General features: G+C 48.1%; 1 protein-coding gene across 4 annotated transcripts in view; it reads right to left on the reverse strand.

Annotated features, from left to right (window-relative positions):
• LOC124012069 (lipopolysaccharide-responsive and beige-like anchor protein) overlaps positions 1 to 15,000 on the reverse strand; it is a 419,063-nt gene that overhangs the window by 168,946 nt on the left and 235,117 nt on the right. The window lies entirely within an intron of this gene.

A 15,000-nucleotide genomic window follows, 5' to 3' on the forward strand; every position in this document is an offset into this window, starting at 1 on the left:
GAGGGGAGCGGAGAGAGGGAGGGGAGAGGAGAGAGGGAGGGAGAGGAGAGGGGAGAGGGGAGAGAGGGAGGGAGAGGAGAGAGAGAGGGAGGGAGAGCGAAAAGAGAGGGAGGGGAGAGGGAGGGAGAGGGAGAGAGGGAGCGGAGAGAGGGGAGAGGAGAGAGGGAGGGAAGCGGAGAGAGGGAGGGGAGAGAGAGGGGGAGAGGAGAGAGGGAGGGGAGAGAGGGAGGGGAGAGGAGAGAGGGAGGGGAGAGAGAGGAGGGGAGAGAGGGAGGGGAGCGGGGAGGGGAGAGAGGAGAGGGGAGGGGGGGAGCGGGGAGCGGAGAGAGGGAGAGGAGAGAGGGAGGGGGAGAGAGGGAGGGGAGAGAGGGAGAGGGAGAGAGGGAGGGGAGAGAGGGAGGGGAGAGAGGGAGGGGAGAGGGGAGCGGAGAGAGGGAGGGGAGAGGAGAGAGGAGAGAGGGAGGAGAGAGGAGAGAGGGAGGAGAGAGAGGAGAGAGGAGAGAGGAGAGAGGAGAGAGGGAGGAGAGAGGGAGGAGAGAGGGAGGAGAGAGGGAGGGGAGAGGGAGGGGAGAGGGAGGGGAGAGGGAGGGGAGGGAGAGAGGGGGAGGGAGAGGGAGGGGAGAGGAGAGAGGGAGGAGAGAGGGAGGGGAGAGGGAGGAGAGAGGGAGGAGAGAGGGAGGGGAGAGGGAGGGGAGAGGGAGGGGAGAGGGAGAGAGGGAGGGAGAGAGGGAGGGGAGAGAGGGAGGGGAGCGGAGAGAGGGAGGGAAGAGGAGAGAGGAGAGAGGGAGGAGAGAGGGAGGAGAGAGGGAGGAGAGAGGGAGGAGAGAGGGAGGAGAGAGGGAGGGAGGGAGGAAAGGTATGAGGGTGAGAGGTGAGCAAAGACAGGAGACAAGAAAGTAGTAAAAGAAGAAAGAAGAAAAGAGGAGAAGCGACAGAAAGAAAGAAGCGAGGAAGAGAGGAGAGAAGAGAGAGAAGGAGAGGAAGAGAGGATGAGAAGAAGAGAGGATGAGAAGAAGAGAGGATGAGAAGAAGAGAGGATGAGAAGAAGAGAGGAGAGAAGAAGAGAGGAGAGAAGAAGAGAGGAGAGAAGAAGAGAGGAGAGAAGAATAAGAGAGAGAGAAGAAAAAGGGAGAGGAGAGAAGAAGAGAGAGGAGAGAAGAAGAAGAGAGAGGAGAGAAGAAGAGAGGAGAGAAGAAGAGAGGAGAGAAGAATAAGAGAGGAGAAGAAAAAGGGAGAGGAGAGAAGAAGAGAGAGGAGAGAAGAAGAAGAGAGGAGAGAAGGCTGTGTTAGTTCATTCATCACAGCCAAATGACGCGTCGTCCCGAACAGCAGGATTAATGTGTTATATTGATCAGTCTCCATGAAAAAGGGATTCCTTTAACGAGAGAATGAGCCCTATTCAGAGGGAGGAGCGGAGGGATGGACGAGGCAGACATTTAGTTCACTATTCAGAGGGAGGAGGGGAGGGATGGACTAGGCAGACATTTAGTTCACTATTCAGAGGGAGGAGGGGAGGGATGGACTAGGCAGACATTTAGTTCACTATTCAGAGGGAGGAGCGGAGGGATGGACTAGGCAGACATTTAGTTCACTATTCAGAGGGAGGAGCGGAGGGATGGACTAGGCAGACATTTAGTTCACTATTCAGAGGGAGGAGGGGAGGGATGGATGGACTAGGCAGACATTTAGTTCACTATTCAGAGGGAGGAGCGGAGACATTTAGTTCACTATTCAGAGGGAGGAGCGGAGGGATGGACGAGGCAGACATTTAGTTCACTATTCAGAGGGAGGAGGGGAGGGAGGGACGAGGCAGACATTTAGTTCACTATTCAGAGGGAGGAGGGGAGGGAGGGACGAGGCAGACATTTAGTTCACTATTCAGAGGGAGGGAGGGATGGACTAGGCAGACATTTAGTTCACTATTCAGAGGGAGGAGCGGAGGGATGGACGGGGCAGACATTTAGTTCACTATTCAGAGGGAGGAGGGGAGGGACGAGGCAGACATTTAGTTCACTAAAAGCTCATCAGTAATTTAGACAGCGGGTATCCTCTCTGCTTAAAATATAAATAAAGACATGGTCAGAATCAGATGCATACTATTGTCAAGATCATTTCAAGTATGCACCAATATTCAGAGCTAAAAAAGTATTACTTTCCTGAGGAGTACCAATTACAAGGCCAAACGTAAAATGTGTTTACAAAACAGTGATATGTAGTTCAAATAAATCTAGAACGCCAACACAAACTGCCCATTGCTGTGGTTTTTAAAGGCTCCGTTTTCACCAGATTAAGACGGGTTTGACCAGCCAGGTCACCGGTGATACAAGTCAGTGTTCGACGTTTGTCCACGTCTGAGGACGTCGGGAGATGACGTGTAAACCAGCCACTAGAGGCAGCAGTGAGTGCTGTTACCTTCAGGTAGGTTTGGGTTATGCTGTGGCGTGGACAGCCGTGTGGATAGGGATGGCAGAGAGATGAGCCCGATTCAAATACTCCAAAGGTTGCAAGTTCGAAGTTGTTTTTGAGATTTTTGTTTTAAGCCTATCACAAACCATAACCCTAACCATTCGAAGTTAATGCTTAATCTTAAGATTTCCGACTTAATGCCTAAATTTAACCCTAAACTTAAAAATGCTGAGTTATTTAGGAACTTAACCTTAAACACTTCGAAATTTGACATTTGCAACAACTTCAAAATTTGACATTTAATAAATATGGATTAACATCTAATTCTGACTTGCAACCGTGAGAGCTAGTTGGGTTTGACAACGCTTTTATGAAGAGTGCTATTGGGTCAACAGCACAGTTTATGCTAAATAGTCAGTTAACCTGCTTTCTCGAATTCCTCTAACAAGGGGACTGCCACCTTGCAAGGTTAAACAGGAGCTTGTCGGCTAACGCCAAAGAATGCAAAAATGCTAAAATGAGCTGAGCCTAATCTCTCTCTGTGGAGAATGGATACTCTCTCTCTCTCTCTTTCTCTCTCTGCGGTTGTCAGAGTGACTTGTCTCAACGCCTGTCAGCCCTCCTGACAGCCACAGATGCTCGGTCCGGGCCTCCTGCGATTCATATTCAAGCTAATCCAATCTTTAGATTCTGCTCTAACCCACTTATCGTTGCTTTGTTGACAAGTTGTTGTTTTTTTTTTACTCACCCGGGCCTCTCCCTTTTTGTTTCAATGCTCTTTTCATGACACTAGGTGTTAAGGGACATGGGGATTGAAGAGGGGTCACTGAGGTATGGCACCGAGTGGTAAGAAATATTCAAATATGTGACTAGCATAGTGTGCTAACTCCAGCACTAGCTTCAAGGAGCTCATTAAAGGGTAGGTTGCAGTGGAAGGGAGCAGCTGGGGCTCTTAGCTGAGGACACCCTGGCAGTCTCTCTCTGTATTTTTCCTTCCCTCTCTCTCTCTCCTCCCTCTCTTTCCTCTGGTGCCTCCATACTTCCCCCCCTCTCTCTCTCCCTGCATCTCCTTCTACCCCCTGCTCTCTCCATCCCTCTGCCCTCCTCTCAGAGGAATAAGATCTGCCTGCACCACAGTCTCACTTCAAAGTCTCTGGAGTTCAATTAAATGTGGATTAGAGAGGTTTGGAGGAGAGACTGGCCTGCCCGTCCGTCTCTCTCCCAGACTCTCACCTACACTGCCCTAACAGGCTGGGCCCAGGACGACCCCACACCGTACCAGCCTCCCATCAGCCCCGTCACCATGGGAACACTGTCACAATAACCCCTCAAGCTGTGGCTTCTGGTACAGAATATCCAAAAGGACTTATGAAGGGATTTTCTTTCATTGGGCGTCAAAGTTATTTGTGAAAGACACTATTGTGTGTTTTTTGATGAAGGTTTTAGAAGGATCTAGGTGAGAAAGATGGGTATTTTGTCTGTTTTTCCCCTCATCAGTTTGATCATTCTATTTTTGATGAAGTCTTAGTGGATCTAGGTGAGTCAGACTTTTTTCAATTATGAAAATCACTTCTCGTCATCTTTCAGCCACTGATCTCCACACTGCAGACAAGGCAGGCAATGACCGTCTACAGCAGCCACCACTCCCTGTGATACAATTAACCCTATTTGATCAGTGTTAATAGACTGTGTTGCACACTGCCACTCTGCAACCCACAGCCTCAACAGAGCATGACACAACAACACTGCCTGTGGGACTGGGGGAGGATCGGGGGACGTTTATTTTAGTCATGTACTGTGTTATTGTATGATCATCACTGTGTACTTACAAATATATCTCAACGATGTATAACAAAGCAGCCGCTAAATAACTAGATATGACAGTCTGGTCTGCGTGTCTCCTGCCCTGTCCTGTCTGTCAGTCTGTTTACCAGTCTGTTCTGAAGGTCATGACAAACCGCCTCAGACAGACAGTTGGAACAGTCTGACTTCTCTATCCGCTGTAAGGATGGACAGACAGACAGGGTGGCCAATCAGGTTCACATGTCAACACCGACCACTCATCAGACTACATGTCACACACACACACACACACACACACACACACACACACACACACACACACACACACACACACACACACACACACACACACACACACACACACACACACACACACACACACACACACACACACACACACACACACACACACACACACACACACACAGGCAGAATGAGATACACTGCCTCCTCAACCACACTACATGTCATCTCTCAGTGCTGAAATGTCACTTTCCACCAAGTATCAGGTCAGAAATGCAGTAGACAATTTCATGTAGAGGTGAAAAGATAGATGGAAGGGTGTGTGGTAAGTAACCTTTCTCTCTGTTCCAGGTGGGTGGGTGAGTAACCTTTACTCTCTGTTCCAGGTGGGTGGTGAGTAACCTTTACTCTCTGTTCCAGGTGGGTGGGTAAGTAACCTTTACTCTCTGTTCCAGGTGGGTGGGTAAGTAACCTTTACTCTCTGTTCCAGGTGGGTGGTGAGTAACCTTTACTCTCTGTTCCAGGTGGGTGGTGAGGTGGGTGGGTAAGTAACCTTTACTCTCTGTTCCAGGTGGGTGGGTAAGTAACCTTTACTCTCTGTTCCAGGTGGGTGGTGAGTAACCTTTACTCTCTGTTCCAGGTGGGTGGTGAGTAACCTTTACTCTCTGTTCCAGGTGGGTGGTGAGTAACCTTTACTCTCTGTTCTAGGTGGGTGGGTAAGTAACCTTTACTCTCTGTTCCAGGTGGGTGGGTGGGTGAGTAACCTTTCCTCTCTGTTCCAGGTGGGTGGGTAAGTAACCTTTCCTCTCTGTTCCAGGTGGGTGGGTAAGTAACCTTTCCTCTCTGTTCCAGGTGGGTGGGTAAGTAACCTTTACTCTCTGTTCCAGGTGGGTGGTGAGTAACCTTTACTCTCTGTTCCAGGTGGGTGGGTGAGTAACCTTTACTCTCTGTTCTAGGTGGGTGGGTAAGTAACCTTTACTCTCTGTTCCAGGTGGGTGGGTGGGTGAGTAACCTTTCCTCTCTGTTCCAGGTGGGTGGGTAAGGAACCTTTACTCTCTGTTCCAGGTGGGTGGGTAAGTAACCTTTACTCTCTGTTCCAGGTGGGTGGTGATTAACCTTTACTCTCTGTTCCAGGTGAGTGGGTGAGTAACCTTAACTCTCTGTTCCAGGTGGGTGGGTGGGTGAGTAACCTTTACTCTCTGTTCCAGGTGGGTGGGTGAGTAACCTTTACTCTCTGTTCCAGGTGGGTGGGTGAGTAACCTTTACTCTCTGTTCCAGGTGGGTGGTGATTAACCTTTACTCTCTGTTCCAGGTGAGTGGGTGAGTAACCTTAACTCTCTGTTCCAGGTGGGTGGGTTAAACTTTACTCTCTGTTCCAGGTGGGTGGGTGAGTAACCTTTACTCTCTGTTCCAGGTGGGTGGGTGAGTAACCTTTACTCTCTGTTCCAGGTGGGTGGGTGAGTAACCTTTACTCTCTGTTCCAGGTGGGTGGGTGAGTAACCTTTACTCTCTGTTCCAGGTGGGTGGTGATTAACCTTTACTCTCTGTTCCAGGTGGGTGGTGATTAAACTTTACTCTCTGTTCCAGGTGGGTGGGTGAGTAACCTTTACTCTCTGTTCCAGGTGGGTGGGTGAGTAACCTTTACTCTCTGTTCCAGGTGAGTGGGTGAGTAACCTTTACTCTCTGTTCCAGGTGGGTGGGTGAGTAACCTTTACTCTCTGTTCCAGGTGGGTGGGTGAGTAACCTTTACTCTCTGTTCCAGGTGAGTGGGTGAGTAACCTTTACTCTCTGTTCCAGGTGGGTGGGTGGGTGAGTAACCTTTACTCTCTGTTCCAGGTGGGTGGTGATTAACCTTTACTCTCTGTTCCAGGTGGGTGGGTGGGTGAGTAACCTTTACTCTCTGTTCCAGGTGGGTGGGTGGGTGAGTAACCTTTACTCTCTGTTCCAGGTGGGTGGGTGGTGAGTAACCTTTACTCTCTGTTCCAGGTGGGTTGGTGAGTAACATTTACTCTCTGTTCCAGGTGGGTGGGTGGGTGAGTAACCTTTACTCTCTGTTCCAGGTGGGTGGGGTGAGTAACCTTTACTCTCTGTTCCAGGTGGGGGTGAGTGGGTTCCAGGTGGGTGGGTGAGTAACCTTTACTCTCTGTTCCAGGTGGGTGTGTGGTGAGTAACCTTTACTCTCTGTTCCAGGTGGGTGGGTGGTGAGTAACCTTTACTCTCTGTTCCAGGTGGGTGGGTGGTGAGTAACCTTTACTCTCTGTTCCAGGTGGGTGGGTGGTGAGTAACCTTTACTTTCTGTTCCAGTTGGGTGGGTGGTGAGTAACCTTTACTCTCTGTTCCAGGTGGGTGTGTGGTGAGTAACCTTTACTCTCTGTTCCAGGTGGGTGTGTGGTGAGTAACCTTTACTCTCTGTTCCAGGTGGGTGGGTGAGTAACCTTTACTCTCTGTTCCAGGTGGGTGGTGAGTAACCTTTACTCTCTGTTCCAGGTGGGTGGTGAGTAACCTTTACTCTCTGTTCCAGGTGGGTGTGTGGTGAGTAACCTTTCCTCTCTGTTCCAGGTGGGTGGGTGAGTAACCTTTACTCTCTGTTCCAGGTGGGTGGGTGAGTAACCTTTACTCTCTGTTCCAGGTGGGTGGTGAGTAACCTTTACTCTCTGTTCCAGGTGGGTGGTGAGTAACCTTTACTCTCTGTTCCAGGTGGGTGGTGAGTAACCTTTACTCTCTGTTCTAGGTGGGTGGGTAAGTAACCTTTACTCTCTGTTCCAGGTGGGTGGGTGGGTGAGTAACCTTTCCTCTCTGTTCCAGGTGGGTGGGTAAGTAACCTTTACTCTCTGTTCCAGGTGGGTGGGTAAGTAACCTTTACTCTCTGTTCCAGGTGGGTGGTGATTAACCTTTACTCTCTGTTCCAGGTGGGTGGGTGAGGAACCTTTACTCTCTGTTCCAGGTGGGTGGGTGGGTGAGTAACCTTTACTCTGTTCCAGGTGGGTGGGTGAGTAACCTTTACTCTCTGTTCCAGGTGAGTGGGTGAGTAACCTTAACTCTCTGTTCCAGGTGGGTGGGTGGGTGAGTAACCTTTACTCTCTGTTCCAGGTGGGTGGGTGGGTGAGTAACCTTTACTCTCTGTTCCAGGTGGGTGGGTGAGTAACCTTTACTCTCTGTTCCAGGTGGGTGGTGATTAACCTTTACTCTCTGTTCCAGGTGGGTGGGTGAGTAACCTTTACTCTCTGTTCCAGGTGGGTGGGTGAGTAACCTTTACTCTCTGTTCCAGGTGGGTGGGTGAGTAACCTTTACTCTCTGTTCCAGGTGGGTGGGTGAGTAACCTTTACTCTCTGTTCCAGGTGGGTGGGTGAGTAACCTTTACTCTCTGTTCCAGGTGAGTGGGTGAGTAACCTTAACTCTCTGTTCCAGGTGGGTGGGTGGGTGAGTAACCTTTACTCTCTGTTCCAGGTGGGTGGTGATTAACCTTTACTCTCTGTTCCAGGTGGGTGGGTGAGTAACCTTTACTCTCTGTTCCAGGTGGGTGGGTGGGTGAGTAACCTTTACTCTCTGTTCCAAGTGGGTGGGTGAGTAACCTTTACTCTCTGTTCCAGGTGGATTGGTGAGTAACATTTACTCTCTGTTCCAGGTGGGTGGGTGGGTGAGTAACCTTTACTCTCTGTTCCAGGTGGGTGGGTGAGTAACCTTTACTCTCTGTTCCAGGTGGGTGGTGAGTAACCTTTCCTCTCTGTTCCAGGTGGGTGGGTGGTGAGTAACCTTTACTCTCTGTTCCAGGTGGGTGGGTGGGTGAGTAACCTTTACTCTCTGTTCCAGGTGGGTGGGTGGTGAGTAACCTTTACTCTCTGTTCCAGGTGGGTGGGTGGTGAGTAACCTTTACTCTCTGTTCCAGGTGGGTGGGTGGTGAGTAACCTTTACTCTCTGTTCCAGGTGGGTGTGTGGTGAGTAACCTTTACTCTCTGTTCCAGGTGGGTGGTGGGTGAGTAACCTTTACTCTCCAGGTTCCAGTTCCAGTGGGTGGGTGAGTAACCTTTACTCTCTGTTCCAGGTGGGTGGGTGAGTAACCTTTAGTTCCAGGTGGGTGTGTGGTGAACCTTTACTCTCTGTTCCAGGTGGGTGTGTGGTGAGTAACCTTTCCTCTCTGTTCCAGGTGGGTGTGTGGTGAGTAACCTTTCCTCTCTGTTCCAGGTAGGTGGGTGAGTAACCTTTACTCTCTGTTCCAGGTGGGTGTGTGGTGAGTAACCTTTACTCTCTGTTCCAGGTGGGTGTGTGGTGAGTAACCTTTACTCTCTGTTCCAGGTGGGTGTGTGGTGAGTAACCTTTACTCTCTGTTCCAGGTGGGTGTGTGGTGAGTAACCTTTACTCTCTGTTCCAGGTAGGTGGGTGAGTAACCTTTACTCTCTGTTCCAGGTAGGTGGGTGAGTAACCTTTACTCTCTGTTCCAGGTGGGTGGGTGAGTAACCTTTACTCTCTGTTCCAGGTGGGTGGTGAGTAACCTTTACTCTCTGTTCCAGGTGGGTGTGTGGTGAGTAACCTTTCCTCTCTGTTCCAGGTGGGTGTGTGGTGAGTAACCTTTCCTCTCTGTTCCAGGTAGGTGGGTGAGTAACCTTTACTCTCTGTTCCAGGTGGGTGGGTGAGTAACCTTTACTCTCTGTTCCAGGTGGGTGGGTGAGTAACCTTTACTCTCTGTTCCAGGTGGGTGGGTGAGTAACCTTTCCTCTCTGTTCCAGGTGGGTGGGTGAGAAACCTTTACTCTCTGTTCCAGGTGGGTGGGTGAGAAACCTTTACTCTCAGTCTCTCAGGGTGTAGATAGATATAACAGGTCTAGAAGCGACGCCGCTTGTCACCTCATATCATATTTTGAACCAGACAGATTAATCTTCACTCCAAAAACGTATCCAGATATAATATTTGAGACCGATGTTTTTCAGAAACCCTGTCTTGTAAAGTTCCAGGGCGGGAGTCAACATTCCCTCCCTTTCCTCCACACACACCTTTTCCCTTGCAGTTGAAAGAGCTTGGAGGGTGACACAGTGACACGACAAACTATCCAGGGGAGAGAAAGGTGTGCCGCCTATGACCCACTTGGTCGAAGCGGCTGCTGGACCAATTGCAGCGGTGAGGTCGTTATTGTCCGGGGCTGGAGTTATTGCTACATATGCTATAGGGCTGTGATAGATAGACAGAGGAGGAGTCAGTAGAAAACACATAAAGAGGAGAGGAGAGTGAGAATTAAATCACTAAAGAATGGAGTCAGACAGTGGACCAAAACACAGTAATAAACAAGTAAAACAAAATGACTGTGGTAGAGAATGTACCTAAAATATATTCCAGAGAATTGTAGATATGACTTTATTCTACACTTTATTTGAAAGGGCCATGGTGTACCATGGTGGTATATACTGTATGCCTCCTAGTGTCTCAGAGTCTCCGACTGCATCTATACCTAATGGCTCCAGACTGCAGGTGTTTGTGGCTGCAGCCCTCCAGGCCTCCATCCGTCTCCATCACTGGCCCTGAAGGCCTTGAAGTGAAACACCTCTTCTGATTGGCCTGCCTGATGGAGTGCTTATTGAATTAATGCAGAAGTCAGACTCTGAACACACAAATCCAAGAACCAACGAAGCAGGGAGAGAAAGAACAGACTGTGAAGTATGGGAGTGTTGAAGGATAATAGTTGGTATTGACAAACCGAGATAATGGTTTTGATAGAAAAAAATATTGAAATATATATTGACATAAAGTGCCTTGCGAAAGTATTCAGCCCCCTTGAACTTTGCGAACTTTTGCCACATTTCAGGCTTCAAACATAAAGATATAAAACTGTATTTTTTTGTGAAGAATCAACAACAAGTGGGACACAATCATGAAGTGGAACGCCATTTATTGGATATTTCAAACCTTTTTAACAAATCAAAAACTGAAAAATTGGGCGTGCAAAATTATTCAGCCCCCTTAAGTTAATACTTTGTAGCGCCACCTTTTGATGCGATTACAACTGTAAGTCGCTTGGGGTATGTCTCTATCAGTTTTGCACATCGAGACTGACATTTTTTCCCATTCCTCCTTGCAAAACAGCTCGAGCTCAGTGAGGTTGGATGGAGAGCATTTGTGAACAGCAGTTTTCAGTTCTTTCCACAGATTCTCAATTGGATTCAGGTTTGGATTTTGACTTGGCCATTCTAACACCTGGATATGTTTATTTTTGAACCATTCCATTGTAGATTTTGCTTTATGTTTTGGATCATTGTCTTGTTGGAAGACAAATCTCCGTCCCAGTCTCAGGTCTTTTGCAGACTCCATCAGGTTTTCTTCCAGAATGGTCCTGTATTTGGCTCCATCCATCTTCCCATCAATTTTAACCATCTTCCCTGTCCCTGCTGAAGAAAAGCAGGCCCAAACCATGATTCTGCCACCACCATGTTTGACAGTGGGGATGGTGTGTTCAGGGTGATGAGCTGTATTGTTTTTACATAACGTTTTGCATTGTTGCCAAAAAGTTCAATTTTGGTTTCATCTGACCAGAGCACCTTCTTCCACATGTTTGGTGTCTCCCCCAGGTGGCTTGTGGCTTGTTAAACTACACTTTTTATGGATATCTTTAAGAAATGGCTTTCTTCTTGACACTCTTCCATAAAGGCCAGATTTGTGCAAAATACGACTGATTGTTGTCCTATGGACAGAGTCTCCCACCTCAGCTGTAGATCTCTGCAGTTCATCCAGAGTGATCATGGGCCTCTTGGCTGCATCTCTGATCAGTCTTCTCCTTGTATGAGCTGAAGGTTTAGAGGGACGGCCAGGTCTTGGTAGATTTGCAGTGGTCTGATACTCCTTCCATTTCAATATTATTGCTTGCACAGTGCTCCTTGGGATGTTTAAAGCTTGGGAAATCTTTTTGTATCCAAATCCGGCTTTAAACTTCTTCACAACAGTATCTCGGACCTGCCTGGTGTGTTCCTTGTTCTTCATGATGCTCTCTGCGCTTTTAACGGACCTCTGAGACCATCACAGTGCAGGTGCATTTATACGGAGACTTGATTACACACAGGTGGATTGTATTTATCATCATTAGTCATTTAGGTCAACATTGGATCATTCAGAGATCCTCGCTGAACTTCTGGAGAGAGTTTGCTGCACTGAAAGTAAAGGGGCTGAATAATTTTGCACGCCCAATTTTTCAGTTTTTGATTTGTTAAAAAAGTTTGAAATATCCAATAAATGTCGTTCCACTTTATGATTGTGTCCCACTTGTTGATTCTTCACCAAAAAATACAGTTTTATATCTTTATGTTTGAAGCTTGAAATGTGGCAAAAGGTCGCAAAGTTCAAGGGGGCCGAATACTTTCGCAAGGCACTGTATCTTGACATATATCTTGTATTTAGCTCTACAGGGTTGCAAAAAACATAACATCCCTAGCCATCTTCACTCTTATGCATTTGATTATGCCTTAATATAACTCTCGTCCCCTGTTTCCGGTACAGCAATTCTCATCAATTCAGCTCTCTGACTCCAAGCTGAATTTCAAAGCGACTGACACCACAGAGGATGCATGCAGCCAAACAGAACAACAAAAGGCTTTGAGTCTCGATTGTGAGGCATTTGTTTTCTCTCTCTCTCACACAATCACACTCACTCTCCCTCTCTCTCTATCTGCCGCACTGGGAGTTATTCAACCTGTTTGTGCCTGGGCTGCTGGTCATTTCTGAAGCACTATCGTTTGTCTCTGTCAGACACCCAAACGACTCTGGAATGAAGAGGGACACATGAAGGGGGACCGGGGGAGAGATGTGCCTCTACCATCCCCCTGGCTACACACACACACACACACACACACACACACACACACACACACACACACACACACACACACACACACACACACACACACACACACACACACACACACACACACACACACACACACACACACACCCCAATCTCTCAGCCAGTCCCTACCAATGGACTTACTCCATCACACCCTCCCCACTCCAGAAATGACTACCCACCAACACACCCCTCCTCACCCCGACTCCTCAAGCCTGCTGCTGATGTGGTTTTTTAAAGATCCTATTCTGGATTTTCTACTTCGTACGTCTGATATTTCACTGTGCGGTTTACATCTGTAGTATTCTGTCATGTGATGAATAAACTGGTTTGACCTGGACTGGGGGCACAGTACCACCCGTTTGGGTTTCTGACACAAATGTAATTGAAAATACCATCTAACATGTGAGCAGAACAAAGTAGCAGGATAGTTGTGCTGTGAGTGTTACAAGATAAGTGTGTGTGTGTGTGTGTTGTGTGTGTTACAAGATAAATGAGTCTCTCAATAGCGTTCTCTATTGGGGAGACGAGGCACGGGTGTTTGGGCTGATAAGGACTTCCTGGCATTGAGAGGAAAAAAAGGAAACGGTGTTACATAGCAGATAGCAACCAATTTCGCTTATTAGAATTGAATAAAACTTTATTGTACAATGTCAATCAGGAAATTCATCTAAGGATGGTGTGGCAAGAGGGAAGAATAAAATAGCGTTTTTGCATTTGGTTTGGCACGCCTTGTGTTGCGTCTGTCTGTGGCCTTTGAAGGAAAATTAGGTGATTGAAGTTCGATTTGTAGGATGTTATTAAGCGTTTCCGCGCGGCTGCTTCGGTTAAAGGATCACTGAGGAGGGATTTATTATTACCTTTTGGTCCTATGAAGAGCTGGAGATAAAGTGATGAAATTAATGAGCAGGAGGAAGAGAGGTGATCAATCAACATCAAAACAGAGATGGGAGGTAGAAAGAGAGGGAGAGGGGGGTAGAGGGAGAGAGGGGGTAGAGGGAGAGAGGGGGTAGAGGGAGAGGGGCTGTAGAGGGAGAGGGGGTGTAGAGGGGGGTAGGGGGAGAGGGGGGGTAGAGGGAGAGGGGGTAGAGGGAGAGGGGGGGTAGAGGGAGAGGTAGAAGGAGAGGGTGAGGGGGGTAGAGGGAGAGGGGGTGTAGAGGGAGAGGGGGTGTAGAGGGGGGTAGAGGGAGAGGGGGGTAGAGGGAGAGGGGGTAGAGGGAGAGGGGGGTAGAGGGAGAGGTAGAAAGAGAGGGCGAGGGGGTAGAGGGAGAGGGGTGGTAGAGGGAGAGGGGGTAGAGGGAGAGGGGGTAGAGGGAGAGGGGGTGGTAGAGGGAGAGGGGGGGGGTAGAGGGAGAGGGAGAGGGGGTAGAGCGAGAGGGGGTAGAGGGAGAGGGGGTAGAGGGAGAGGGAGATCGAGGGGAGTAGAGGGAGAGGGGGTAGAGGGAGATCGAGGGGGTAGAGGGAGAGGGGGTTAGAGGGAGAGGGGGAGAAGCCATATCGGTGAAGTTGATAGGGTTTGTAGTGAAAAAGAAAAGAAACCTCTGGACTTATCAGTACAGAATTGGAATTGCTTTTGCGACGCGCAAACACACACAATCGGAGGCATATTTATTTGTTTATTTATTTTACCTTTATTTAACCAGGCAAGTCAGTTAAGAACAAATTCTTAATTTCAATGACGGCCTAGGAACAGTGGGTTAACTGCCTGTTCAGGGGCAGAACTACAGATTTGTGCCTTGTCAGCTCGGGGGTTTGAACTCGCAACCTTCAGGTTACTAGTCACACGCTCTAACCACTAGGCTACCCTGTCACCCCCCCTCCTCATACACTCTGACGAACACACACACACACAAACTCTCTCTGTATACGATGTTTGTGTGTGTGCTATGTATTCCAATGGGAATGTGTTTTGTATAGAGGGGGTGTTGTGTGCAAAGGCCTCTGAACATCCATCAAGCCCCATGTGAAATAACTACAATGTTTACACCACCTTCTCAACAGCCAGGCGCACATTATTCTGCATTAAAGATTGCACCAATTCTTCCTGAGTATTCCCACGGACTTCCCCAATTACCAATCAGAAGCAGCAGTAGTTGGACTACAACACTTTGAATAATATGAACAACGAGCCAGAAGATCAAGGAACCTGTATAGCCTAGTCACAGTCTGTGCATCTGAAGAATCCCCAGCAGCATATTTTCCAACTCTTCTTCCTTCGCTTCACTGACCACAGAATCAAAATCAGGTATGATAACCACAGCAGCGGTCTGAGACGTGAGTCTGGAGTTTACGACTGTTCAAACCTAAATGAATATGAAAGTGAAGACTAACAGAAGCAGACACTTCGAGGCCATGAGTTTGACGCTAGCCTTCCCTGGAACATTTACATGGGCTCTGCCTCCTGTGGAACTCCTATACAGTGGGGAAAAAAGTATTTAGTCAGCCACCAATTGTGCAAGTTCTCCCACTTAAAAAGATGAGAGAGGCCTGTAATTTTCATCATAGGTACACTTCAACTATGATAGACAAAATGAAAAAAAAAAAATCCAGAAAATCACATGGTAGGATTATTAATGAATTTATTTGCAAATTATGGTGGAAAATAAGTATTTGGTCAATAACAAAAGTTTATATCAATACTTTGTTATATACCCTTTGTTGGCAATGACAGAGGTCAAATGTTTTCTCTAAGTCTTCACAAGGTTTTCACACACTGTTGTTGGTATTTT

This window comes from Oncorhynchus gorbuscha, linkage group LG24 (assembly GCF_021184085.1).
Source record: "Oncorhynchus gorbuscha isolate QuinsamMale2020 ecotype Even-year linkage group LG24, OgorEven_v1.0, whole genome shotgun sequence".
Classification (NCBI taxonomy): domain Eukaryota; kingdom Metazoa; phylum Chordata; class Actinopteri; order Salmoniformes; family Salmonidae; genus Oncorhynchus; species Oncorhynchus gorbuscha.